Here is a 26,668-nt window from a genome sequence, read left to right as displayed (position 1 = left end):
AGCTACTATGTTGAAGAGCAAAGTCATCCTTATTGCACCTTACTGGCCTTGAGAAATGTGGATGTTCATCGTGTTACCCTGCTGCAGTCATCACACTTGGGTTATCCTGCCGTCAGGCGGTCCCGCAGTTGGCCCGAATTCCAAAGTCTTGGTCCGGCGTCGGTTGCTGTCGCTTCTTCCCTGACATCAGAGTGCCAGGGGTATATCAGAGGCATCCGACACCATTTTCTTCAGTCTTTCTTGCCGCGCGGTGCCCGAAGCAGAAGCAGTTCGCAAGTGCCGGTCGGCCGACACCTGAGATTTTCGAATCGAGTTTCAGTCCAAAGTCTTCAAAGCTAAGTACCCCGTTGGGGAACCTTTTCTTGCCTTAGTCCGATGTCAGAAAAAGTTAACAATTGCATTTCTTGTGGGAAGCAAATACCTCATAAGGACTTTCATTCTTTTTGTATACCTTGCCTAGGCCCAGACCACGACGTCACTGGTTGTCGGTTTTGTGCTAGGTTCAATAAGCGAACTATAAAGCGACGCTTTGATTTCGCATGACACTACTTCTGTAGAAAATTTAATTACACTATGCCGTCGGAGCAACCGACTACCAGCGTGCATAAAAAACGCAAAGATAAAGACAGGCAGCCTAGATCCAAGCCAGACTCCGAGGCCTCGGCTGGGCTGGTCGCCGGTTCTCCGGTTTTCAGTGAGGCGCCTACACAGCCCCTGGCTACCGCTGAATTGGATCCCCAGACCGCTTCGGATCCCCCAGCAGAGAGTTCTAGGCTGACGCAGCCATTTTCTTTAGGCCCTACCGACGACATTGCAGTAGGGGAAGCAGGTGCTGTAGAAACACCTTCGGTTTCTGAAAGTGTCTTCAGACCGACTACTCTCACCATAAAATCTTATGCTAAGCATAAGACTCCTCTAAAACCAAAAAAGCCTACACTTCAGTTTCCAGGTCAAGGCCCTATGCCTAAGAAACAGATGCTTAAAATGGCTGAAGATTTGATTTCTTTGATCAGGGGTTCCCAAACCCCCCCCCCCCCCCCCGACAAAAGGCCTAGACAAGAGGAGGATTATGCCTCCTCTGATCAAGTGTCTGTTTCCTCAGGCTACTCTGAGGAACAGGATTACTCCTTTCCCCCTTATGAAGATTCTGATGCTGAAGACTCCATTCCCTCAGCTTCTCCCCCTGAAGATTATTCCTTTGGGGAAACCTTACATACCATGAGGGAACATTTCCACTGGGAAGGTCAGGACTACTCCGACTCAAAGAAAAGGCTCTGAGAGTTTCTTTTACTCCCCCAGCACAGACCACTTGCTATCCCCCCCAGTTTTGGACATTGTGGATGATGTTTTCTTAGAATCTAGTCTAAATCCAGATTCTCTGCCTCCTGCTCCAGTCAAACCAGATAGATACTATAGAGTGCCTGACTCACACAAATTCCTTTACAAAAGCCCTGTTGCTGATCCAGAGACAATCTCCCAGGGTCCCAAAGGGGCTAAGGCTTCTATGGCTAAAAATCCTGTACCCTCAGAAAGGGACTCCAGAGCACTAGATAGGTGGGGGAAGAAGGTTTACACCTCAGCTACTCTAGCTATGAGAGCACTAAATTGTCATTTTCACATGCTTAAATACCAGCAACTCCTAATGTCTCAAATAAAGCAAAAGATGGGCACGCACCCTCAACAGTCTGAATTCAAGGAAATGCAAGATCTGTTGCATGCAGCTGAACAGGTGGGCAAACATACTTTTCAATGTGGTTTTGATGCCTTGGAAGCTTCCTCTAGAGCAGCTGTTACTGGGTCTGTTATACGTAGGCATGCTTGGTTAAAGGAACAATCTCTGCCTGATCATGTTAAAGCAAAGTTACTGGATGCACCCTTACAGCAGGATGTCTTATTTGGGGTTAAAGCAGAGGAGGTTTTAAAGAAAATGGAGGATAAGGCAAAATCTATGCAGACTGTCAAAGATTTCTTACAGGTACAGCCCCCACGCTTCAGCAGAAATTGGCCAACAAAAAATTGGTCCTTTCCAGCTTCTGACAGACCACAGAGGGGTAAATACAGGCGCCCAAGGGACAGAGGACAAGCACAAATCCCTTACAAACCTCGCCAATGGGGCACTGCAACACAGAAGGGAAGAAAAGACAGGTCCCAAACTACTAGAAGGCAAACACAATGACTTAAACCTCAAACTGCCAAGCAAAACTCTCTTGGCAGCTCCCTTGGGAGGAAAATTAGCACTTTTTGCAGACAACTGGCGCATCATCACAAAGGACAAATGGGTCCTAGACATTATCTCACACGGATACAGATTCCATTTCCACACCTTGCCAAGGATAAAAGGAATGCCAAACCTGCCACAAAATCAATGGGCAGAGGCACAAAAACAAATTACAGCTCTCATCGACATGAGACCCATTCAACTGGTACCTACACAGGAGCAAGGCCAAGGATTTTACTCAAGGCTCTTTCTAGTCCCCAGAAAGGACAATGCTTGGAGACCCATTCTGGACCTTTCAATTTTAAACACCTTCTTGCAAGTACCCAAATTCAAGATGCTAACACTACAGCAGCTTCTTCCTATGTTCGGCAAGAAAGCTTGGCTAGTAACGTTGGACCTCAAGGAGGCATACCTGCATGTCCGTATCAGACAAAATTGCAGAAGATACCTCCGTTTCATTGCAGGTTCAACCCATTACCAATTCTCTGCACTGCCCTTTGGCTTATCTACTGCGCCCAGGGTCTTCACAAAATGCCTGGCACCAGTAATTGCATATTGCAGACAGAGGAATTCAAATATACCCATACCTGGACGACTGTCTCATCCAAGCAGAAAGCAAGGACATTCTCTTACAACACCTGGCTTTTGTAAAACATCTTCTAAGTTGCCTAGGGTACACAGTAAACGAAAAGAAATCAAAACTAGTGCCCTCACAAAATATGACATTCCTGGGTGCCAGCTTGAATACAACGGCCCAGATGGCTTATCTGACGCTAGACAAACAACTACAATTAATTCAATACTTCAGAACAATGGCAACAAAGACCCAACTCCCTGCAAGAAAAATTCTGCAGGCCTTGGGCTTCATGGCATCTTGCATACTACTAATACCATTTGCAAAACTGCATATGAGGAAATTACAATGGTACCTAAAAAGCGTATGGACTCAACACAGCCACAGCTTGGAAACAATGATACCTCTCATTCCCTGCCTTCAACAGGAGTTTCTATGGTGGTCACAGGCATGTCACCTCAACAAGGGTCAGCCTTTCACCCTACCCCCAGCCAGGCAAACTATGACAACAGATGCATCGGACTATGCCTGGGGGGCACACATGGCAGGACGGTGCGTTCAAGGCATATGGACAGCAGATCAAAGGAATCCTGCACATCAATCAAAAAGAAATGCTAGCTGTACAAAATGCTCTGACAGCCTTCAAGGACCTCTTACATCCAGGACAGCTTATCATAAGGACAGACAACACCACAGTAATGTGGTACATAAACAAACAAGGGGGTACACACTCCTACCCTCTATGCAGGCAAGCAATGACCTTGTGGAACACAGCACTAACTTACCAAGTTCAATTACAGGCTCAATTCCTGCCAGGAAAAAAGAACACATTGGCAGACGACCTAAGCAGAAACATCATGGATCCACACGAGTGGAAACTGGATCCAGAAGTATTCGCAATGATAGCTCAAAAATGGGGGCTCCCAGGCATAGACATGTTTGCCAGCCCTCAAAACTATCAGCTAACAAAATTTTGCACAAAGACTTTTCACCATCAAGCTTGGAAAGTGGACGCACTCTCATTCAGTTGGAAAATGCTAACAGTATATGCCTTTCCTCCATTACCCCTTCTCACAAAAGTGCTACTGAAAGTCAGGATGGAGAGACCCCGAATGATACTCATTGCCCCAGACTGGCCACGCCAACACTGGTACTCACTATTAAGGAATATGGCCCAGGGCCCACCATGGATTCTACCACAAATTACCCACCTGCTCACAAAGCAAGACAATCAGATTCTACACAGCCAGCTCAAAACCTTAAACTTGGCTGCATGGCAAATCACCTAAGCAACCAGCCAGCTCCTCTCTCACAAGCTGTTATGGATGTTATTCTGGAGGCCAGGAGGCCCAGCACCAGGAAAGCCTACTCAGACAAATGGAAAAGGTTTTGCGACTGGAACCAAGTTAAAGGCCAAAATACCCTTCAGTCTGACATACCTCAGATTCTGCAATATTTAACTGAGATGTTACACAAAGGGCTTTCTTTTTCATCTATTAAAATCCACGCCTCAGCTATTTCGGCTCACTACAACACGGATCCTCCCTTATTTTCACATCCACTCCTAAGGCAGTTTCTCAGAGGGGCCAAAAACATTAGGCCTCCCAGGAGAGCACCAACACCTACTTGAGACCTCAACTTTGTTCTGGAAAAACTCACGCTACCTCCTTTTGAGCCAGCTTTTTCAGCTGACTTAAAGTTTATGTCATGGAAGACTGCCCTGCTGCTAGCAATTACTTCAGCTAGAAGAGTTTCAGAGCTTCAGGCACTAATGGCAGTAGAGCCTTTCCTCATTTTTCATCAAGACAGAGTTTCTCTACGAACTAACCCCTCTTTTATGCCTAAGGTGGTATCCATTGTGGCTCTAAATCAATCCATCTATTTACCCACCTTCTTTCCAAATCCACAGAACAAAGGAGAAAGACTCCTGCATTCCATGGACATTCACAGGCAGCTACGTTACTACTTGGATAAAACTAAGTTTTCAGAAAATCTGACCAGCTTTTTGTATCCTATGCTACAGCATCACAAGGAAAGGCTGTCTCAAAACAGACCATTTCCAAATGGATAGGACATTGCATACGTTTTTGCTACATCCACCATGGAAAACCAGTTCCTGCTACCATAAGGCCCCACTCTACCAGGGCAGCAGCTACATCTACAGCCTTCCTCAGGGGGGTGTCAACCAAGGATATTCTGGAAGCTGCAACTTGGAGTTCAGTACACACCTTCTCCAAACATTACCACTTACCACTTTACTCTAAGACTAGAGCTGGCTTCGCCACTGCAGTTTTGCAGGGCCTTCTAGCCTCCTCTAACCCTGTTTGACTCCACCTCCCATCCTTAGCTTTGGGATTCTACCCAAATGTGATGAGTGCAGCAGGGTAACACGATGAACATAGTACAGTTTTGTACCTACCATAAATGTAGATGTTCGAGTGTATACCCTGCTGCAGTCCAGGTTACCCTCCCTCCATCCCCTCTGAACTAGCTGAACTTATCTCTACCACTCTATTCTATACTACCTCTGTGGTGTATTTGCTTGTGCCTAAAGGTTTTGTTTTATTTTTCCATATAGTTATAGTTATAGTTTTATATATATATATATATATATATATATATATATATATATATATATATATATATATATATATTTTTTTTTTTTTTGCGTACCTATTAGGGGCACCTGACATCTGGGGCAAGAAAAACTGAAGAAAATGGCGTCGGATGCCTCTGATATACCCCTGGTGCTCTGATGTCAGGGAAGAAGCGACAGCAACCGACGCCGGACCAAGACTTTGGAATTCGGGCCGACTGCGGGACCACCTGACGGCAGGATAACCCAAGTGTGATGACTGCAGCAGGGTATACACTCGAATATCTACATTTATGGTAGGTACAAAACTGTACTTTCCCCTTCCTTTGGCCTCACTTGCTTCACCAATCTTTGATTGTGGATCTGACTCCAGACCTCCTGTCTCAACTGACAGGCATGATTCATCCGAACATAACCAACCTCAGGCTGACCACTTGGCTTCTCCAGTTCCATTAATAGCCAGACAATCTATGTTCTCTTCACCTGTTCATGAATTACTTTTATCTTCCCATAAGCCTTCTACCGGAAAGCTCTTTTCCAGCAAATGGAAGACATTTGTTCACTGGGCTCAACTAAATAATACTAAACCCTTTTCAACCCCCATACATAGCATTTTTGAATTTTTGTCCCATCTTTTTAAAGAAGGAGCTAGTTCATCGACCATTAAATTTCAGATGTGATAGTGTTCAATCTCGCCGTTTGTTCTTACACATGGGTTCGGAGCCGATCCTCGGCTCTGTGTCGGCCGCTTGCAAGCTCTGCATCGAGAAGAAGCTCGAGACAATCTAATACCCACAATCCCCCTCTACCTTTACCTCAGATCTAGTTTGCCGCTGCTGCGTTCGCATCGCTGGGAGCTAGCTCGAGCATCTTAAGTTAAGATATAACTTATTTTGTTATATTTTATTGAATAATTTGTTCTCTTTGATAACAGAAAAGGATTAGTTGATATACTGAGTGTATGTGTGTTTGAGTAGGTTAAATTCTCGGTACCGTTAATTTTATTAATCGGTTAGAGTTTTTTGGGGCCTACCAACCCTTCTTAAATTTGAAACGGACTTGACATTTAAATCGGACTTGACACTTTTTCACCGGATTTGACTACTATACTGGACTTGACTCTTACTTGTAAAATGTCTGATAAAGTAAAATCAGGTTTTAAGCGTTGTCAGTGTGGCCAAAAAATGTCAGTGACTGACAACCATAGTTCCTGCGTCTACTGCCTTGGCCCTCTCCACTTACAAGAGGACTGTTCTATCTGTCACTCTTTTAGTGGGAGGGTCATGACAGATAGGCGCAGGAAACTCATGGACAGAGGTTTATTAAAACCTTCTTTTCAGGAGGCTCTGGATGCTTCTGACCAGGCATCGAAATCCTCGAAGGAATCGAAGGCGTGAGCCCAAGTCATCGGCTCCGAGCTCTTCGGGTAAAGTTAGATCACTGGTTCCACAGACTTCGGGGCCGAGTGTTCAACTGGTGTCGGTTCCTGAGCCTCGAGTCTTGGAACCGGTGATGGAGCTCCCTCCTTCGACTTTATTGAGGTCGGCTCCGTCTTCGGTTCCTTCGACCCGTTCTTCCAAACTCTCCAATGTCGATGTGGATCGTGTGGTGCAGAAGTTATTGGAGCATTCGGCCCTGTCCAAACTTATTTCAGTTTCCACCCAGTTGGTGTCGAAACTTGAAGGCCTCCCCATGTCTCCATCCATTCCTCCTCCGAGACCTGTTCAATCTTTGGAGCCGGAAGAGGTTGATCTTCTGATTGTGGAGCCCTCGGGTCCAGAACCGTCCTTTTCTCGGTCTGTTCCTCTCACCTCGACTCCGTCGGACCCAATACCGGAGTCTCGGAGCCGACGATCTGTCCTTGGTTCCGGGGCCGAGAGTCGAACCGATGTTTCGGTTCCGACTCTTCCCCTCGGGGCCTCGGCGCGGATCGATTCGGCTCCGTCCTCGGGGTCGATGCCTTGATTGCCTGTTTGAGGATTCTTCCCATTTCTTGAACCGGAGATTCTTCGATCGCGGGACCGGGCGTTCGACCTAATGAGGAAGGTGTTGTCTACCCAGACAACCACATCAGTGGAAGCAACCTCTCCTCCCCATAAAGGGCCGTTATCCTCCTCTGCACCCACGGCCACATCCAAGCGTCGAGCACCAGTGTCTCAGCCACCCCTGGAGGTGCCCCTCTTCCTCGGAGGCTTCTTGGATGCTCCCACGAAGAAGTACCTAGGAAAAGATTGTGTAAGAGGAGACACTTGGATTCTCCGCAAGAATCCTTGACATCCGATACTGACTTAGATGAGTCAGAAGGGTCCCCTAAGTCACCTTCAGAAGATGTCTTTTTTTCGGACATATTGGAGATCCTGAAACAGAGAGGTGACTGGCAGTCCCTTCCCCCTTCTGAGGATGAGTCAGTTTTGCTGAAGGCATTTGGTGCTCGCCCTTCTTCCTCCTGGGTCACTCCGCCCTTCGAATTAATGGAACTAATTGCTCGAAGGGCGTGGGAGGCTCCTGACACAGTGGAACCAGTCCCAAGGAAACCCAATAAATACATCACTGCACCTCAGGACAAGACCTACTTAACAAAGGGAGTTCCAGTGGACGCTATGGTGGTGGCAGCGGCCACGAAAAAGGAGATGTCGGAATCTTCCTCATCTGTCCATCCCCCTAATAAAGATTCTAGGACTATGGACAGGTACGGGAAGCGCATTTTAGTTCAGCGGCTTTTTCCATGCGATCCCTGAACTATTTGACCCATTTTACCGTCTACAGAGGGATCTAGTCAAAGAGTTGGGAGATACCCTCCAGGGTACTACAGATGCTGCTGTCTCAGAGAAAGTGACAGCGCAACTTAATACCCTTACATCCATTGTGAACTCGTCCATGAGGCTGATTTCCTCGCAGCCGAAGGTTCGAGTAGGGCAGCAGCTTCAGCGATTGCTCTTCGCAGACAATCCTGGATGCGCTTATGTTCATTCTTGGAAGCCTTCAAGTCTTCCTTTACTAATGCCCCATTTGATGGTGCCACTCTCTTTGGCCCAAAAGTAAAGGAGACCCTTACCGGTGTGAACAGGAGGGAAAGACTCTGTCTGCTGTCGGAGTCCGTTTTCCACCCCAACCAGACCGTACCCCAAAGGGCAACGTGGTGGAAAATGTGGTTTCAAAACCCCAAGGATCTTTCCCAGGCACACAGGGTGATGCCTTCTAGAGGCAGAGGAGGGGCAGAGGTGGAAGACGTCGCCCTGGCGGCAGAGGGGGTCCGCAACATCAAGGTGACAGGGATACACTCCCTGGGAAACCTTTCCAGCACTCCTGAGAGGAGGCCCGACTGTCCTGCTCTGGAGACAGTCGGGGTTCGCTTAGCTTTATACCCTCAGGCCTGGCAAAATATAACTACAGACAAGTGGGTAAAAAGCGTGGTTACCAGAGGTTACAGCATACCCTTTCTATCCCATCCCATTCCAAAGAAAAGACTCCCAGATGTACCGCCCCATCTGCGAGAACCGGCAGCTATAGAAATTTCAAAGCTGCTAGAAAAAAGAGTCATCCAACCGGTCCCAGTGGACCAGCAAGGATTCGGGACTTACTCAAGGTTCTTTTTAGTTCCAAAGAAAACAGGGGACTGGAGGCCCATCCTGGACCTAAGCAACCTCAATACCTTCGTCAAGAAAGAAAAGTTCCGAATGGTCACGCTTCAATCGATCCTTCCATTCTTACAGAAGGACGACTGGATGTGCTCAATAGATCTGGAGGATGCATACTACCACATCAAAATGGCCAGGGCATCCAGAGATCATTTGCTCTTCCGGCTGGGGGCCAGTCATTTTCAATTTCGAGCCCTGCCCTTTGGTCTGACCTCAGCCCCCAGGGTCTTCACCAAATGCATGGCAGTGGTAGCGTCTCACTTGAGACGCCAAGGATTCCAGGTGTTTCCGTATCTGGACGACTGGCTCCTTTCTGCCACCACCCAGCGTCAACTATTACAGGCCAGAGACTATACTCTTCAACTGTGTGTTCACCTAGGAATTTCCGTAAACTTCGGAAAATCCTTACTTCAGCCATCACAGAGTATCTTGTTCATAGGAGCGGAATTAAACACACGTCGGTTAATTCTAAGACTTCCTCCAGAAAGGATACTATCACTTCAGACTCACATACGTCTTCTTCTCTTGTCCAGGAAATCTCCAGCAAAGCTGGTACTGAAGGTTTTGGGACTCATGTCAGCTTCTCTTATTGCAATACCCTTGGGAAGGCTGCACATGAGAGTCCTACAATGGCTACTGTTTGCACAATGGTCGTTCCAACAACTACCTCTAACACACGAGATTCTTATAACGAACACATGCATAACACACCTAAACTGGTGGCTTCAAACGTGCAACCTTTCCAAGGGGAGACCATTTGTGCTACCCACGCCTACAGTTACGGTGACCACAGACGCTTCCCTGATAGGGTGGGGGGGGCATCTTTCAGGGACAGACAGTCCAAGGCGAATGGACCAATTTGGAGTACAATCTGCACATCAATGTTCTAGAGTTGAGGGCAGTGTTTCTAGCGTTGCAACACTTTGCTCCCCTTCTTCCTCTGGGAACTATTGCAGTTCAGACAGACAACATGTCGGTAGTCTGGTACATAAACAAGCAAGGGGGAACCAAGTCCTATCAGCTATGCAGAGAGGCCATGAGAATCTGGCAATGGGCGGAGTCCACGGGTCGCTTTCTAATAGCAACGCACATCCCGGGGTCATCCAACGTCATAGCCGACAGGCTGAGCAGAGCAATTCTGTTACCGCACGAGTGGTCCCTGAAACAGTCAGTGGCGAAAAGATTTTTCGCGTGGGGCCAGCCTTCCTGCGATCTGTTTGCGTCTCCAATGAGCGCCAAATGCAGGAGCTACTTTGCCCTATTACCTCCTCCAGGGAAGTCCCCAGGGACGCACTGATTCACGATTGGCCCCGGGACTCCTGTCGCATTTCCTCCATTTCCCTGATATCAAAGTTTCTCCAGAAAGCCAGAAACCTACACAGGACAATAATCCTCATTACCCCATTCTGGCCTCGTCAAATTTGGTTTCCCTTCCTGAAGACACACTGCATTCGGGGACCCTGGATCCTGGACCCAGAGCCAGATCTATTGACTCACTCGTCAGGGGCTCCCCATCCCGCGCTCTTGTCCCTCCATCTAGCAGTTTGGCTGCTCCAATTCCCACCTTAGCCAGGTCTGATCTTCTTTCGCCGGCAGTTCAGAATATATTGGTGGCTTCTCATAAAGCTTCCACTACTAAAACATATTCTAGTAAATGGAAGCGATTTGTATTCTGGGCGAATACACAGCAAGTGGATCCTTTTATAGCTCCTTTGAATAAAATATTAGAGTTTTTAACGGACTTGTTCCATCAGGGTGCTTCTCCTGCCACACTAAGAGTTCAATTGGCTGCCATCTCTAATTTCCATGTGGAAGAATCTGGGGCTCCTGTTATGGCCCACAGACTTTGTAAAGCCTTTTTAAAAGGAGTTTTTCATATTAGACCACCAATTAGATCTCCTACGTCACCTTCGAGTCTAAACTTGTTGTTATCTAAATTAATGTTGCCCCCCTTTGAACCAGCCTCCTCTTGCCCTTTAAAATTTTTGTCCTGGAAGACTCTCTTTTTGGTAGCCATTACATCCGCTAGGCAAGTATCTGAACTTCAAGCTCTCTCCATCAAGCACCCTTATTTGATCTTTCACTCTGACAGAGTTTCTCTTCGAACTAATTCATCCTTCCTCCCTAAAGTTTGTTCTATTAGCAATATTAATCAGTCCATTGAATTACCCACCTTCTTCAAGAATCACTCCAACAAAATGGAGTATATGTTGCACAAATTAGATGTTCACAGACAACTAAGGTTTTACTTGGATAGAACAAAAGATCACAGAAAGACTGATCAACTTTTTGTGGCCTTTGCTGATAACAGGAAAGGATTGGCGGTTACCAAAAGAACTCTTTCTAAGTGGTTAACGGATTGTATAATTTATGCCTATAATTCTTCAGATCAAACTCTTTTACACAAACCCAAAGGACATTCCACAAGGTCAGTATCTACATCTCTGGCTCATGGAGCCCGCCTACCACTAGACGCTATTTGTGCGGCTGCTACTTTGTCTAAGCCACATACATTCATTTCTCATTATAAGGTAGACAAGGTTTCTAGGGACAGGGCAACCTTTGGTTCCACTGTGCTCAAGAACGTCCTTCCGTGAGTTCCTCAGGAACAAGGAGCTAGGGACGCTACCCATGTGTAAGAACAAACGGCGAGATTGAACACTATCACATATAGAAGTTATGTCCTTACCATAACGTTCCATGTGGAGTGTTCATCTCGCCTTTGTTCTTACATTCCCACCCTCCCGCCCATAAGAAGAACGTTCTTTTTTGGTGCCTGGCCTGGGGCATTCTGCTTCTGCTTTGCAGATGTTGTGTACATATTGACATGTATATATATGTGTATGTCTCTGTATATATGTTTATATATAGACGCTTACTTCTGTGCATATGTGATGTAAGCATGAGTGTGATCCCTCTCTAGAGACTGGTTTGCTTGCAAACTAGATCTGAGGTAAAGGTAGAGGGGGATTGTGGGTATTAGATTGTCTCGAGCTTCTTCTCGATGCAGAGCTTGCAAGCGGCCGACACGGAGCCGAGGATCGGCTCCGAACCCATGTGTAAGAACAAAGGCGAGATGAACACTCCACATGGAACGTTATGGTAAGGACATAACTTCTATTTAGTGGCCATATCAAATTTTCATATTGGTTTTAATGGTTTATGTGTCACCTCTCACTATTTAAGCATAGCCTTCTGGAAAGGCACTTTTCTTCTAATTCCCACTTTTAGAGATCATACTCCTCCATGGGACCTGAATGTGGTACTGCAGGCTGTTACTAAATCTCCCTTTGAGCCAGCAGCTACATGTGACCTTAAATTTCTTTCCTGGAAGACAATTTTTCTGGTGGCTATTACTTCTGCCAGATGAATTTCTGAGATTCAAGCCTTGTTCACTAAACCATCATACTTGATTTTTCACAAGGATAGAGTTATACTATGTACTAATGCTTCCTTCCATCCTAAGGTGGTGTCAGAGTCTAATATCAATCAAGCCATTGATTTGTCAATATTCTTTACTAAATTTGCTAACAAGGGTGAATACATATTACATTTATTGCATGTCCATAGACAATTGCGTTTCAACCTACATAGAACAAGAGACATAAAAAAATCTGACCAGTTGTTTGTTTCATTAGCAGAAGTAAAATTGGGCAAACCAGTTGCCAAAATCACTTTATCTCAGTGGCTAACCAACTGTTTTATTTGTTTATAACAAAGTAGACATGATTCTACCAAAACCATTAGAAGTGCATTCAACTAGACCCATGGCTACTTCCTCAGTGTTATAGTCCAAAATGTCCATGGATGATATATGCGCAGCAGCAACCTGGGCTACACCCCATACCTTTGTTACTCATTACAAATTGGATCTGGTCTCCATAGATAGAGCATCATTTGGTTCAATGGTGCTCAGGAATAGCATTCCTTGAGTCCATCCTGGATTTTAGGTAGCTGTGGACTCTGTCCCATCAGTTGATGGTAGAATGAAAATTAACATCATCAGATGAAGAAGTTATGTACTCACCATAACATTCCATCTGTGTTGTCCATTTTCATTCTTCCTCAACTCGCCTCCCACCACCCCCTGTCCTTGAAACTTCTGGAAAAATACGTTGTTACAGGACATGTCTGTCCTATATATTTAGCTCCAGATATAACTATCTCCATTTCTGAATATGAATATGCCTTTTCTACTAAAGTCAACAGACAAAATCTGAGGTAATTGGGGTTGGTGCATTCTGGGTAAGGGAGAAGCTCGAGAGCTTTTGCTTGCCACAAGCTTTAGCAATGGCCGAATCAGATCTGAGGGATTGGATCCAAACCCATCAGTTGACGAAGAATGAAAATGGACAACACAGATGGGACATTATGGATAGTATATAACTTATTTTTATATCATACCATTTTCCCATCCATCTCCTCTGGTTTCAAAGAAAATCCCCAGTGTTCTACCCAATCATAGGGGAGGCAGCAGCACTAGAAGTACACAAGCTGCTAGAAAAAAAAGTCATTCAAGAGGTTCACCCAGACCAAATAGAGTCTGGAACCTACTCAAGATTCTTTTTACTGCCAAAGAAAATGGGACTGGAGACTGACTTTGGATCTCAGCAATCTAAATTAGTCATTTCACTATACAAAGTTTTGGATAGTCACGGTTCACTCCATTCTGCCTTTTGTGCATCAGGCTGATTGGATGTGCTCAGCAGATTTTCAGTATACGTACTATCATATCAAAATGAACAGATGCTCCATGAGATAACTGCTCTTCCATCTGGGTGCCGGTCATTACCAATTCAGAGCTGTGTCCTTTGGTTTCACCACAGCCCCCAGAGTGTTCACCAAGTGTATGACAGTAGTGACAGCTCATTTGAGGCTGCAAGGATCCGACTGTTTCCGTATCTAGACGACTGGACCATTACTGCTCCAACCAGACATCAACTGATACAAGCCCAAGATGATTTACTGCAAGTATGCTCTTATCTGGGTATTTCGATCAATTACAACAAAGCTCATCTGGATCCAACTTGGACATTAGACTGCATGGTGCTTTTTTCAACATGATCACACAAACAGCATCTCTTCCTCAAGCAAGAGTTCAAACTATTCAGTTCCAGGTCAGGAAAGTCATCCAAAACTCCTCTCTCTCAGCTCGATTAATCCTTCAAGCTTTAGGGTCTATGTCAACTGTAATCATCCTAGTAGTGTTGTTAGGGTACCATATGAAAGTACATCAATGGAACTTAGCTACCCAAGGGTCCATTCATTACCACCCTCTGTCCAGTCAGATAAAAATTACTCAAGCTTGCAAAAAAATATCTCCTGTGGTGGATACAATCAAGTCAAGTGCAAGAAGATCATCCTTTTGTTCTTCCCAAACCCAAGGCTATAGTGACTATAGATGTCTCCCAGATTGGGTGGGTGGCACTTCCTGCGGACAGTTGAAGGCACTAGGTCCCTCAATGAGGCCAACATGCATATCAGTGTCAAGGAGATACAAGCCGTCCTTTTAGCTCTGCAGGCTTTCCAAGTCTCTCTTCCTACTGGGACTATCGTGATTCAAACATATACTATGTCAGTGCTCTGGTACATCAACAAACAAGGGGGAACCAGATCTTACCCCCTGTGTCAAGAAGTTTAAGAGTGTGGTGATGTGTAATCTCATCAGATCGATTTCTGATAACAGTACACATTCCGGAAAAGTCCAGTGTGATTGCAGAGAAGCTAAGCAGGTCTATTCTAATGCCTTACAAGTGGTCTGCCAACATGACAGAGGCAAAGAGGATTTTCCATCAATGGGGTCAACCGTCCTGTGACCTTTTTGAATCCTCTGTCATCAACAAGTGCAGCAGGTTCTTTGCCCTCATTCCCCCACTGGTGAGTCACCGAGAGATGCTCTACTTCACGATTGGCCCACCAGACTCCTTTATGCCTATCCTCCAATACCCCTCATCCCCAAATTTTTTCAGAAAGCATCTTGATTGAAGAGCCAATAATCCTCATCGCCCCTTATTATCCTCATCATATTTGGTTTCCCTTTCTTTGGCCTCATCATTTTCTTCCCCCTTGGATCCTGGATCCAACTACAGACCTTTTATTTCACCAGAAAGACTTGATTCATTTAGACATTCCGGGCCTAAAAATCAACTGCATGGTTTCTTCACTTCCATTGATTGCTAGACAGTCCAAGTTCTCCTCTCCAGTCCATCATATTCTTTTATCATCTCACACAGCTTTCACCTGAAAAGTTTACAAAAGTAAATAGAAAAGATTTGTATTTTGGGTACAACAAGAATCGATTAGATCCCTTTTCTGCGCCTGTCTCTCGAGTTTTAGGATATCTAACAATAATCTTCAGTGAAGGAGCTAGCTCTTCTACCATTAAAATGCAATTAGCTGCCATCTCCAACTTTCATGTTGGAATAGATAATTCAACTCTAGCATCATTCAAACTTTATTGAGCCTTTCTAAGAAGAACACTTCTCCTTAGACCTCCTATTAAAGATCCTACTCCCCCAGGGATTTAAATGTAGTATTGCAAGCTCTAACCCGGTTTCTAGTTAAACCTTCAGCTAAGACAGAACTAAAATATTTAACCTGGAAAACTATATTTTTTAGTAGCAATTACCTCTGCCAGATGGGTTTCTGAATTGCAGTCCTTGTGTTCTAAGCCCCCTTACTTGATTTTTCATAAAGACAGAGTATCCTTAATACCATTCCTTCCATTCTTTCTAAGGTGGTGTCAGAATCTAATATTAATCAAACTACCAACATACCAGTCTTCTTTTCAAAATTTTCAAATGAAGACTATATGTTACACCTATTATATGTTAACACCTATTGTATGTTCACAGACAGTTATGTTTTTACTTTGGGTGGGAGGATGGCATAATGGTTAAGGTGTTTACCTTGGAGACGCAAGGTGCAGGGTTTGATTCTCACATAGGGTAATTGGATAAGCTTAAAATGGCCCATAAGGGCAGTTAGCCTAGTACTAATCTATGAAAGTTATTTATGAAAGTTAAATAGAACAAAAGATTTTAGAAAAACAGAAGAACTGTTTGTATCTTTTTCTGATTCATAATTGGGCAAATCAGTCTGTAAAGTAACATTAGCTGAATGGTTGACTGATTGTATTGCCTTTGTTTATAATAAATTGGGCATATCATTACTCACACCACCAAGAGGCCATTCCACAAGATCTATGTTTACTTTTTCATCTTTTTGTCCCAAGCTTGTCTAGATGATATTTGTGCAGCCGCAACTTTGACTAGTCCTCATACTTTTATTGGTCATTACAAACTACATCTGGTCTCTTATCGGCAGAGCAGCTTTTGTTTCAATGGTACTCAAAAACATCTTTCCTTAGAGTCCTCCTGGGGTTTAGGTAGCTGGAGACTCTGTTCCAAGAGTTGAGGAAAGAATGAAAATTGACATCATCAGATAAAGAAGTTATATACTCACCATAACGTTACATCTGTATTTTCCATTTTCACTGTACCTCAACTACCTTCCCACCAACCCCCTCCTAATCATTCTTTGGGAATGATTGAAGATGCTGAAGGAACCTTGTTTCTTTCTTTGAATCTCAGGTTTGCTGGTTATCTTAATATTTTTGTTCTTTTGCAAAGCTCTATGGATATAAAGGGAAGCAAACAAGATCTGAGTTGTGTTAGAGATTAGGCGTTATGGGAAAGGGAGGAGCTTGAGGGCTTTCAGAAGCAGTTGAGTCAGATCCGAGACCAAGAGTTGAGGAAGAATGAAAATGGACAACACAGATGAAACGTTATGGTGAGTGTATAACTTCTTTTTATACTCACCATAACAAAATTATTCCAGGCAAGGTCAAGGTCCACTCTACCTAGGCCTTGGCTGCATCTATGGCTTATTGGAAAGGGTTGGATTCTAGAACTATTTTAGAAGCAGTTATTTAGTGCTCTGCACATAGTTTTCCAAAGCACTATTAAGCTTGATTCTTTCTGTAGGTCCAGATCAGGGTTTGCTAGGATCATTCTCAAATGGCTCCTGGACTCTTCTCCTTCCACCTCTCAAATATACTTAGCTGTGGTAATCTACCCATAGAGCTATGGCTACTGCAGCAGTGGTCAATATAATGAACATAATACAGTTCTGTTAGCTAGAACTTACCAAAATGGTAGTTTTGTGAATGATCACTGCTGAAGTAGCCGCTCTCTCCCTCTATTACTTTTGTTTTTGGTGTATTTTTATGCCAGGGTATAAACATTTACTTGTTGTTGCTCCTTGCATTGTCCTTTCAGAACCCACCCTTCTTCTCTCAATGGCAGGAAAACTCTGAAAGGCTTCACATCCTAACTTGTTTTTTAGTCAGCTCAGCTCAAACTGCCTGATAGTTTGGGTGTGTGGAAAGTGCCCTGAAGCTTTGGAAGATGTCCAGCTATTATATCCTTGGCAGGATATAATCCATATAGCTAAGGCTACTGCAGCAGTGATCATTGGAACTACTATTGTTATGGCAAGCTCAGCTTAAAGAACTGTACTTTCTACCTAGTCAGATGAAATCGTCCAGGAAGTCCCACCAGATCAGCAAGAATCCAGAGTCTGTTCAAGGTTCTTTTCGGTTCTAAAGACGCATTCTGAACCTAAGCTATCTCAACCAGTTTGTGAAACAGACAAAGTTGCGTAGGGTCACTATTCATAAGAGGAAGGATGACTGGATGTTCACAATAGATCTCCAGGACACCTGCTGTCATATCAAAATAACAAGGCAATCCAGGAGAGTTCTCCATTTCTGGCAGGAAGCCAGTCATTTTCAGTTCAAAGCACTATCCTTTTAGTCTCACTGCAGCCCCCCAAGGTGTTCACCAAATCACAACAGTTGTAGCAACGTATCTCAGGCTGCAAGGGTTCCAGGGTGTTCCCATACTTGGACAACTAGCCCTCACAGCGTCCACCAAGGATCTAATAATTTAGTGTACAGATGCCTTGTTCCGTTTAGCCCCATACTTGGAAGTTATGATTAACCTTGCCAAAAGCCAGTTGACACCAGCACAGACTGTAGAGTTCACAGGACTCTACCAAGACTTGGCTAATGAGATGGCCACACTTCCCCAATCCAGAGTTTTGTTTCTATGTCAGATAGCTTCAGAGGTCCTTTTTCATCCCAACCATCCAGCAAGACTTGTTCTACGCTTTTTGGGTTCCATGGCTTCATTGATCACTCTAGCACCTCAAGCAAGATTCTGTGTGAGAAACCCACAGTAAACATTTTCAGTACAGTAGTCCTTGATGTATCAACCCCTTCACACTCTAGTATGTCTCTTACTAGTATGTAGAAATATGTATTTGTTTGTGGTTGAACTCCCTGATAGTAACTTGGGGTCAACCATTCACCCTTCCTCCCCATATAGCTACTATGACCATGGACACCTCTTGTCTGGGGTGGAGGTGCATTACGAAAGGAAGGTGGTTCATGGCACATAGTCAATGACAAAGGCCAGTCTTCACATCAGTGTCTTTGAGATGAGCGCAATCCTCCTGAAATTGCAAGCTTTTCTGGACTTCCTTTCCAAGGGTGTGATTGTGATGCAGTCAGACAACATAGCGGTAGTCTGTCATGTCAACAACAAGGAGGAACTCATTCAAATTCATTGCATTGGGAAGCAATGAAGGTGTGTCAGTGGGCAGTGTTTTCCCTCCTGGGGACTTCTAATGTTCTGGCGTGCAAACCGAGCAGGTCTATTCTTTTGCCTCACGAGTGGTCCGTGAATCTGTCAGCAGTGACCATGATTTTCAGTCACTGGGGCCAACTTTGCTGCAGTCTTTTCGCTTCCAATCTACACAACAGTTGTAGCAGCTACTTTGCTCTGATCTCTCCACAGGGACAGTCATCAGGGGATGTAGTAATCAACAATTGGCCCTCAAACCTCCTATATGCCTTTCCACCTTTTCCTCTGATTATCAAGTTTCTTTAGAAAGCCATGAGGTATAGGGCAAAATTAATTCTTAGTACATTCTTTTGACTCCAGCAGGTTTGGTTCCCCATCCTCTGACCTCATCTGAAATATCCTCCTTGGGTGATGGATCCACATCCGAACTTCTAATTCATCCCTTTGTTCAGTTTGACTGAGACATAAAAACCTTGAAACTGACAGCGTGATTTTTCCAGTTCTAATGGTGGCCAGAGCTGGCAGGCTTTCTGCAGAAGTCATTCGTATTTTCTCCACCTCGCAAAAGCCAAACACCAGAAAAGTTTATCTTAGCAAATGGAAAAGATTTTGAATATGGCCTTCTCCAAAGGTTTGAACCCATTTTATTTATGTTATATTTGTTTATCTGGAAAATCCGATCGGGATAAGACCCATTTTCAGCGGAGGCCTGGGAAGAAAAGTTCCACATACAGAGATTATAAAAAACTTATAGAAAAAAATCAGATGAGGTCAGATGATGGGGAACCAAACCTGCTGGAGTAAAAAGGATGAACTAAAAAATATACAAGACTTGCACTACACCAGAAATTACATTCTGTGCTATTATAGCTGACATTTGTATTATACAATCATCTGATATAATTCGTTATTGTAGTGTAGACATTGTAGTTTCTCAATGTAAGCTGAGGAAGGGTTTGTAGGGGGAAATTGGATAGAAAAGGATGAGGTTAGAGATTATCTAGACATGAGAGAGAGCATAGATTGAGGTGGTCAGGGAAGAAGAAATAGTATGACCAGAAGCTATTAAAGCTAGTTTTATTTATTTTTATTTATTTTAGTTTATTTTATGCTCCTTTACCATCTAATTTAAATTTCTTAGTAGATTTGTTTCAAAAAGGCGCTAGTTTCTCAACCATCAAAGTGCAGTTAGTAGACATTTCCAATTTTCATATGGATCAAAATCAATCTTCCATTGTTTCCTTGAAAATCTCCAAGGTCTTTTTGAAGAGAACTTGTCTTCTAAGGCCCTCACTAAGGGACCTAGTTCATCCATGGGATACTACTGTCATGATACAGGCATTAACTAGATCTCTCTTTGTGCCCATATCCTCAGTTTATTTAAAATTTGTTACTTAGAAAATTATCTTTCTAGTAGCAATTAGTGTCAGTGGTGTAACAGCACACTTGGCTTTAGTGCAGAAGGCTGTGGGTTCTATTCCCACACCAGTTTGGTTGATGACACTGAAGTGCAGCATAAGGAGGATGCTGTACTCCTGCATGTGTCATCTTTTGGATGAGACATTAAATCAAGGCCCCATTTGCTTGAATTGGTGGTAGCTGAGGTGGCTGTAAAAGATACCAGTGTAGCTATTAAAAAGAGTAGGGTTCCTCTATTTTATACAGCATAAAAAAAATACATATATACAAAATGTACATATTTACAGGCACTTATATACAGATTTCTGTTTTTTTTACTACCTATCATTTTTCTTATAACATCTTCATTGTTATTCTCCCATAATTGAGCCCCACTCCTTCTTCCACAACCATAGTCTCTGTTTTTACAATATTTCTGTCAAAATCCATTTTCCATTAAACAAAATTTCATTCAGTCTTTCATTCCAAATAACCCATATTACTTAATATAAATTATCTACTCCTTTCAACATATTCTTTCTTATTATTATTACAATATCCATGCATAATCTTAATCATATCTCTATTGTTTGTCACTAATATTCTCAAAAAAAATTTCTTCACAAAACTTTTTTCAGTGTTTCAACACTTTTTACATGTAAGAAACATGCCCCTGTTGTCTCTTCCTCCACACAAACTAAACACAGTCTTTCGACTTTCTTTTTATATGGTATATTCTCATTTACTGATAACTCATTTATTAACAGTCTCAATAAGAAATCATGACATTCTACTGTCGTGGTACACCACTTTTTCCAGACTTTAATGGCTTTAATAACTTACTCTGGTAAATTTTACATGGATTTACATAATAATATTGTTTCATCACATTATTACACCATATCCTTCTATCTTTCTCTGTGTCATCATTGTTTTGGTTTTCTGTGTTAGCATTTGTCTTGATAATTATTCTTTTCTCTTTTTCTTATTCTCATCATCTGCAAGAACCTTTTGTACTTATTTTAAACATTTTTGCTGTTAACTTCTCATGTTCTTTCTTTACCCATTTCATTCCTCTATACAAGTTTAAAGAAAGAGGAATAAACAACTGGGTTTAGTAACCCCAACCCCTTTATCTTCACACCTCTTTTCACTGGGTTTAATCTTGAATCCCATTTGAAGGAAAACACCAAGTGCACAGTTTTCTTTTCAGATTTTTATGGGATCTTATAAACATTTGACATATGTGCTATTTTCCCATTTCAGAATTCATCAGATAAACTTTTTCCTGAATACTAATCTTTATGTCCTTCACAGAAGGCCAATATTTCTTTTATCAAACTCTCCCATTGCATCATAACTACTTCATGTTTCCAAATTTTATTTTAAGGCACCTCATTCATTGAAAAATACTCATCCCCAACAACTATATCATCTGCATATGTCGAAAGTACAGGCATCACCACCTCCTTTTGCATTGCATATCTAGCATCTTTCATTTTACAAGCTATTTCACTCACTTTCACATTCATTACCAGTGCAAAAAATGTTCCACTCACTGGACAACCTTATCTTATATCACACTTCATGCATATTGTGTTACTCAGCCCCTGTTCACTAACACTCTCACTCTATTATTTTGATATGATGATATACACACACTCTCCTAATTCTGTTATCTGTTCCATACTACTTCATAACATCCCACAAAGCATCATGTCCTACTGTTATCAAGTGCCTTGCTAATATCACCTACCATAAGTTTCATGTCTTACCCTTTACTTATGTCATCTTCCACAGTTTCTCTCACAATTCTTGACATCCCTTCCCTTTTATACCATGTATAATTTCTTCCATTGTATCTCTCATCTTTCCTGCCATTCTCCTCAGTATTATTCTCATAAAAAATGTTATAATCTGTGTTGTTTAGTGTGATGGGTCTCCAATGTTTTTTTTTTTTCATTCTTCTCATTTTTCTTTCATATAAATCTTAATATCCCACTTCATGCCTCTTAAATAAACCCTTCCTTCAACATCTTTATGAAATACTCTCTTTGCCAGTTCACTAATTTCTTGTACCTTCCATACCTTATACCATCTAGGTCTGATACTGAATCAACATGTACTTAAGTACTTCATCCAATTCACTCATGATAATTTATTTTATCATTTTTTTCTTAACTCTTTCTGGAAATGTCCATTCTCTCTTATTTTCCTTCTCATTGCTCTTATACATCTTTTCATCATTCTCTGCTACAATATTCATAATTTGTTTCTGTTTTTTTTTTTTACTTCTCTTTTACATTTTAATTTCCATCATTATACTAATGTCATACATTATTATTTTAGCCAAATATGCAGATACCTCCTCCCTTCTCCTTTGTAAATATTCTGCCTAGAAAATAATGCCTTAATATTTTCTCTTTCTCTTATATATTTCTTTTTCTGTATCATAAGACTGTCTTGAATTATTGTATAAATTCTCTAATACATTTCTATATATTTCTGTATACTTCACTTTCTCTTTTCTTACATCATCCTGCCATCGAAAAAACAGTTTTTATACTTTTCATATTCAATCTACATACTTCTTACTGTCCAATTTCATCCCATAATCTCTCATTTATTCTTTTTACTCCCTTTCCTATTTTAATATTTTCCATTTCTGCCATCACATCCATCCATATTGCTACACACTAGGTATAGTTCATATTTTATAGGTCTTAAAAAAAACGCCACAACTGTATCACAATATGCAACCCCCCCAAACCTTCCATAAGTCCACTGACCTTTGTTCCACACAGTTAATTTATGATATCAAATCACTTCCTGTATTTGTTTTACATCTTTCCCTTGCTTTTTACAGTTTCCCCTTAAATCACAACTAAAATCACTGGCGATTATAATTTTCATATTAACCACTACATAATCTAATATTTGATCAAATAAATTCTCTCTTTCCTTGCTAGTTATGTATGTATCTAATGCTATAATTCTATAAACATATTCTCTCCACCTCACATCCAAAGTAGTTAACCTTCATGTCCTTACCAACATTGCATCTAGTATTTTCACTGGATTTTTACACAATACAGCCACTCCAGAACAATGTTCACTTCTTGAGTTCCATATTATATTTCCACTGTTTCTTTACTTGTCAGAAATCTTACATCATCTAACAGAATGATATCCGGATCACAGTTAGCACAGTGTTCCAGTATCCCTGTCCTTCTTAAAGTATTAATAATACTGTTCACGTTTACTGAAAGTACTCTAAAGTTGCTTGTTTTCCTTCTTTTTAAGTTTAGGAAAAATATTTTAAAATTTTTGTTTTATTAGTTTACTTTCCCCAATTTAATATTTTTTCCCTGGGTTTATGTGCATATAATCCTTGATCGTCAGAATCAGATGTTTCACTGGCCAGAACTTCAAAAAAATATTAGTATTAATCTCTTCTCCTGATATCTCTTCCTGTATGCAGTCTGTCTCCTCATTTTTCACCTCCATATTTTTTTTCTTCTACAGTTTCTTCTTCACCTGTTTCATCCTTTCCCCCCATCCTTTTGTTGTCATTCCTCGTGTATGTTTTCTTCCCTTTCCTCTTTTACAGTGTTCCCGTTTTTACACAACCTGCATTCAGACACACAGCTTTTTGGTATACGTCCTTTATGAGAAATGTTCCCACAAAACGAACATTATTTAGGCTGGTCAGCACATCTTAATGTTCCTTTGTAATTAGCCACAAAAATAACATGACAAGTGTTTCACCTCGTTTTTTTTTTTTTTTTACATTTCAAAACTGCTTCCAATGTCTGCCCTCAATTCCATTAATTTCTCTTATTTCTGACTTTCACAATGTTATTAACAGTTTCATGCAGACCCTGCATGCATTTTTTAACAGTCTTCCAGTTCATCAGTTCTAAACTGTGAAGTAACATTTTTTTACATTCAAGTTACTACCAGAAAACAAGTAATTGTGCCACAATTAAATGACCTTTTTGTTACACTGTTACAGAAATTTCATCATCCGTCCATCACTTTTAAATGTTCAGTCACAAAAATTTCTGTCCCAGTATGTATAGAGGGCCAAATTTCTTGAGCTTTAAAACTCAGAACAGTTGCCAAATTGTCTCATACATAATATTTCTTTATTAGATTGTCAGTGCAAGTTTTACTTACTGCATTATCCGCTGCCACAAAACTAGACACCTTCTCAGTTTGTTGCTGCTTTCCTCTTAGTTTCTGTTACTGCTGCATAAGTTTTAACTGCTGAAGTCTTTCCTGCCATGTCACCTTGTTCGTTTTCCACATTGCATTCTCAGTAATTTTGAAAGTCATCTAGTGTCTCACCTCATGAAACAGCAGAACTATCACCTGCTTGTTTTTTTATTTTAACATCATCTCCAAACCCTCCTGACTTCAAACTCGCTTTCTTCCTTCTCTGTGGAGACAGCTAAATACTACTGATTTGTAGCATCCACCACACAGGAATCTATTTACATTCTGAATCTCTGTACTGAACAACTTTTTCTCCCAAATTCTCACTTTCCACCTCGAACCTCTCCGAAGGTTTCTTGCCTCCTCCTCCTCCATGCTGCTACTTCCCTTAGGCCTCTTTCTTGATGCTGTAGGAGCCCTCCAACTCCATCTGGCAGCTCCATAGAGCGGGGGAAGTTCCCTGAAGCCCTGGCCAAATTTCCCCTAATAGTATCAGTACCACCTCGGGTTTCTCCTGAAGAGAGGCTACTAGCCTATTGGGACTAACCCGGTCAACAAAGGATAAATAAATTACTTAAGCTAGGAAGATTTCTGATCTGCAAGCACTGTCTTGCAGACCTCCTTCTTCCATAAGAATAGGGTATCCTAGCAGCTTATTCCTCATTTTCTCCCAGAAGTGGCCTCAGAAGCAAATCTTAATCAGACAGTCAACTTACCAGTATTCTTTCCAATTTTTTCAAAAAAAAAAAAAGGAATATACTCTACATTTTATGAGTGTTCATTATTAACTCAGGTTTTGTTTACATCGCACAAAAGATATCAGAAAGTCAGACCAGGTTTTGCTTTTTTTTTTAAAGACTAAATCGGGACAAGGAGTTTCTAAAGTGACCTTGTCCAGTTGGCTTTCCAGCTGTATTGCTTTGTTTATGAAAAAAATGGGATTCATTTTACCTGGCAAACCAAAGGCTCATTCAGCTAATTCTGTGACTACCTCCACTGCTTTTTTTGCTAGAGGTCCCATTGATGAGAGTTATGCTACAGCTTCTTGGTCTATAGAGTATGCAGTCTTTTGTTACATTACAAGTTGGATGTACAGTCTAGATCTGGTACATTGTTTAACCCAGGTTCTCAGGTAGTTTAGGGATCTGCCTAAACTGTTGAATTGATTGGAAAAGACAACTTCGGATGCAAAAGTTATGTACTTACCATAACGCTAGATCTGTGTTGTCTTGTTCCATCCATTTCAACATTTTATCCCTCTGTCCTCCATCCTAGATTGTTACTTTTCTGGCTTCTGGTTGCTTGGTTGGACATATTCAGGGTCCTTGTCTTTTTGGACAGCCAGTTGCTGTTACATCTGTCTTTTGTTATTCAGTTATGGATTGTTAGGTCTGTATTGGGCTCACCAGGTGTAGTACTAGCTACAAGCAGGCAAACTCATTCCGAGGTAATCTGGGGATTAGAGGGGGAATTATGGGTAGGGAAGGAGATCCAAGCAGTTGAAAAAAAAAGCGCCAGAGTCAGATCCAGTTGGATCTGATAACCCCAGCTGTTGAGCCAGAAAGAACAATACAACACAGGTCTAGAATTATGGCCAGTGCATAACCTTATTTTGTACACCAAGTAAACTTTAGAGAATGTTTCCCCAGGTAGACAGCAATTGCTGGAGGTGCGATGGGAAAGAGAGGGGTAACTAGGATCATGTTTTTTTAGGAATGTAATGCATTGATAGATTTTAGAAATTCCCTACAGAGTACTTTGTCATAAATGTTGAGAGAGCAAATTATTTTCAGTAAAGAAATTATTCTTTTGAGCTGAAATATAGAAAATGAATTCCGTAGACATAGTAAGTAAGGCCCTACAGTGAAATCTTTTAGCTGCCAAAGAAGCAGATACTGGAAAATGGAACTCAGAAGCAAAGCCAGCTGTAACAGGGGTATAGACAAAAGAACTGGAGGTGTGGATCTTTAGAAAAGGAAAGTAGCAAACTACATAGAATTAAATGGTATCTGTGGGAAAAATACATACAGAATAATGTGTAGAATGAGGAGTGATATTTCGTGGAAGGCAGGGCTTAAGCAATCTATGAAGTAGTAAATTAAATAATATTTTTAAGACAGAAATCATATTTGTATAACGCATGACAAAATCTTTGTAATGGTTTGTTTTCTCTTTTGTAATTAAATGTGTGTTCCTGTCAGTGTGTAATATGTTATGTTAATGTTTAAAAAATAGTGGACCTTGGTCAGTTGAACCATTTTGGCAAGAAAATCATTTTTTGATGGTTATGGTGTAGTCAGTCCTTTCCTGTCTTCACAGGCAGGCATGATGGCTAGTGCAAAGCATGTTGGCCTCTACCTCAATACAGCTTGAACCATG

The 26,668-nt window shown here is 41.9% G+C and overlaps 1 protein-coding gene across 1 annotated transcript in view; it reads left to right on the top strand.

The window, feature by feature from the left end:
* The window catches only part of RBL1 (RB transcriptional corepressor like 1), a 2,331,004-nt gene that overhangs the window by 902,480 nt on the left and 1,401,856 nt on the right, over positions 1-26,668 (top strand). The gene's annotated exons all lie outside the window — the stretch shown is intronic.

Source organism: Protopterus annectens, chromosome 12.part0 (assembly GCF_019279795.1).
Source record: "Protopterus annectens isolate FY-2018-M chromosome 12.part0, PAN1.0, whole genome shotgun sequence".
In the NCBI taxonomy this organism is placed as follows: Eukaryota; Metazoa; Chordata; order Ceratodontiformes; family Protopteridae; genus Protopterus; species Protopterus annectens.
This window is presented reverse-complemented; position numbering and strand designations above follow the sequence as displayed.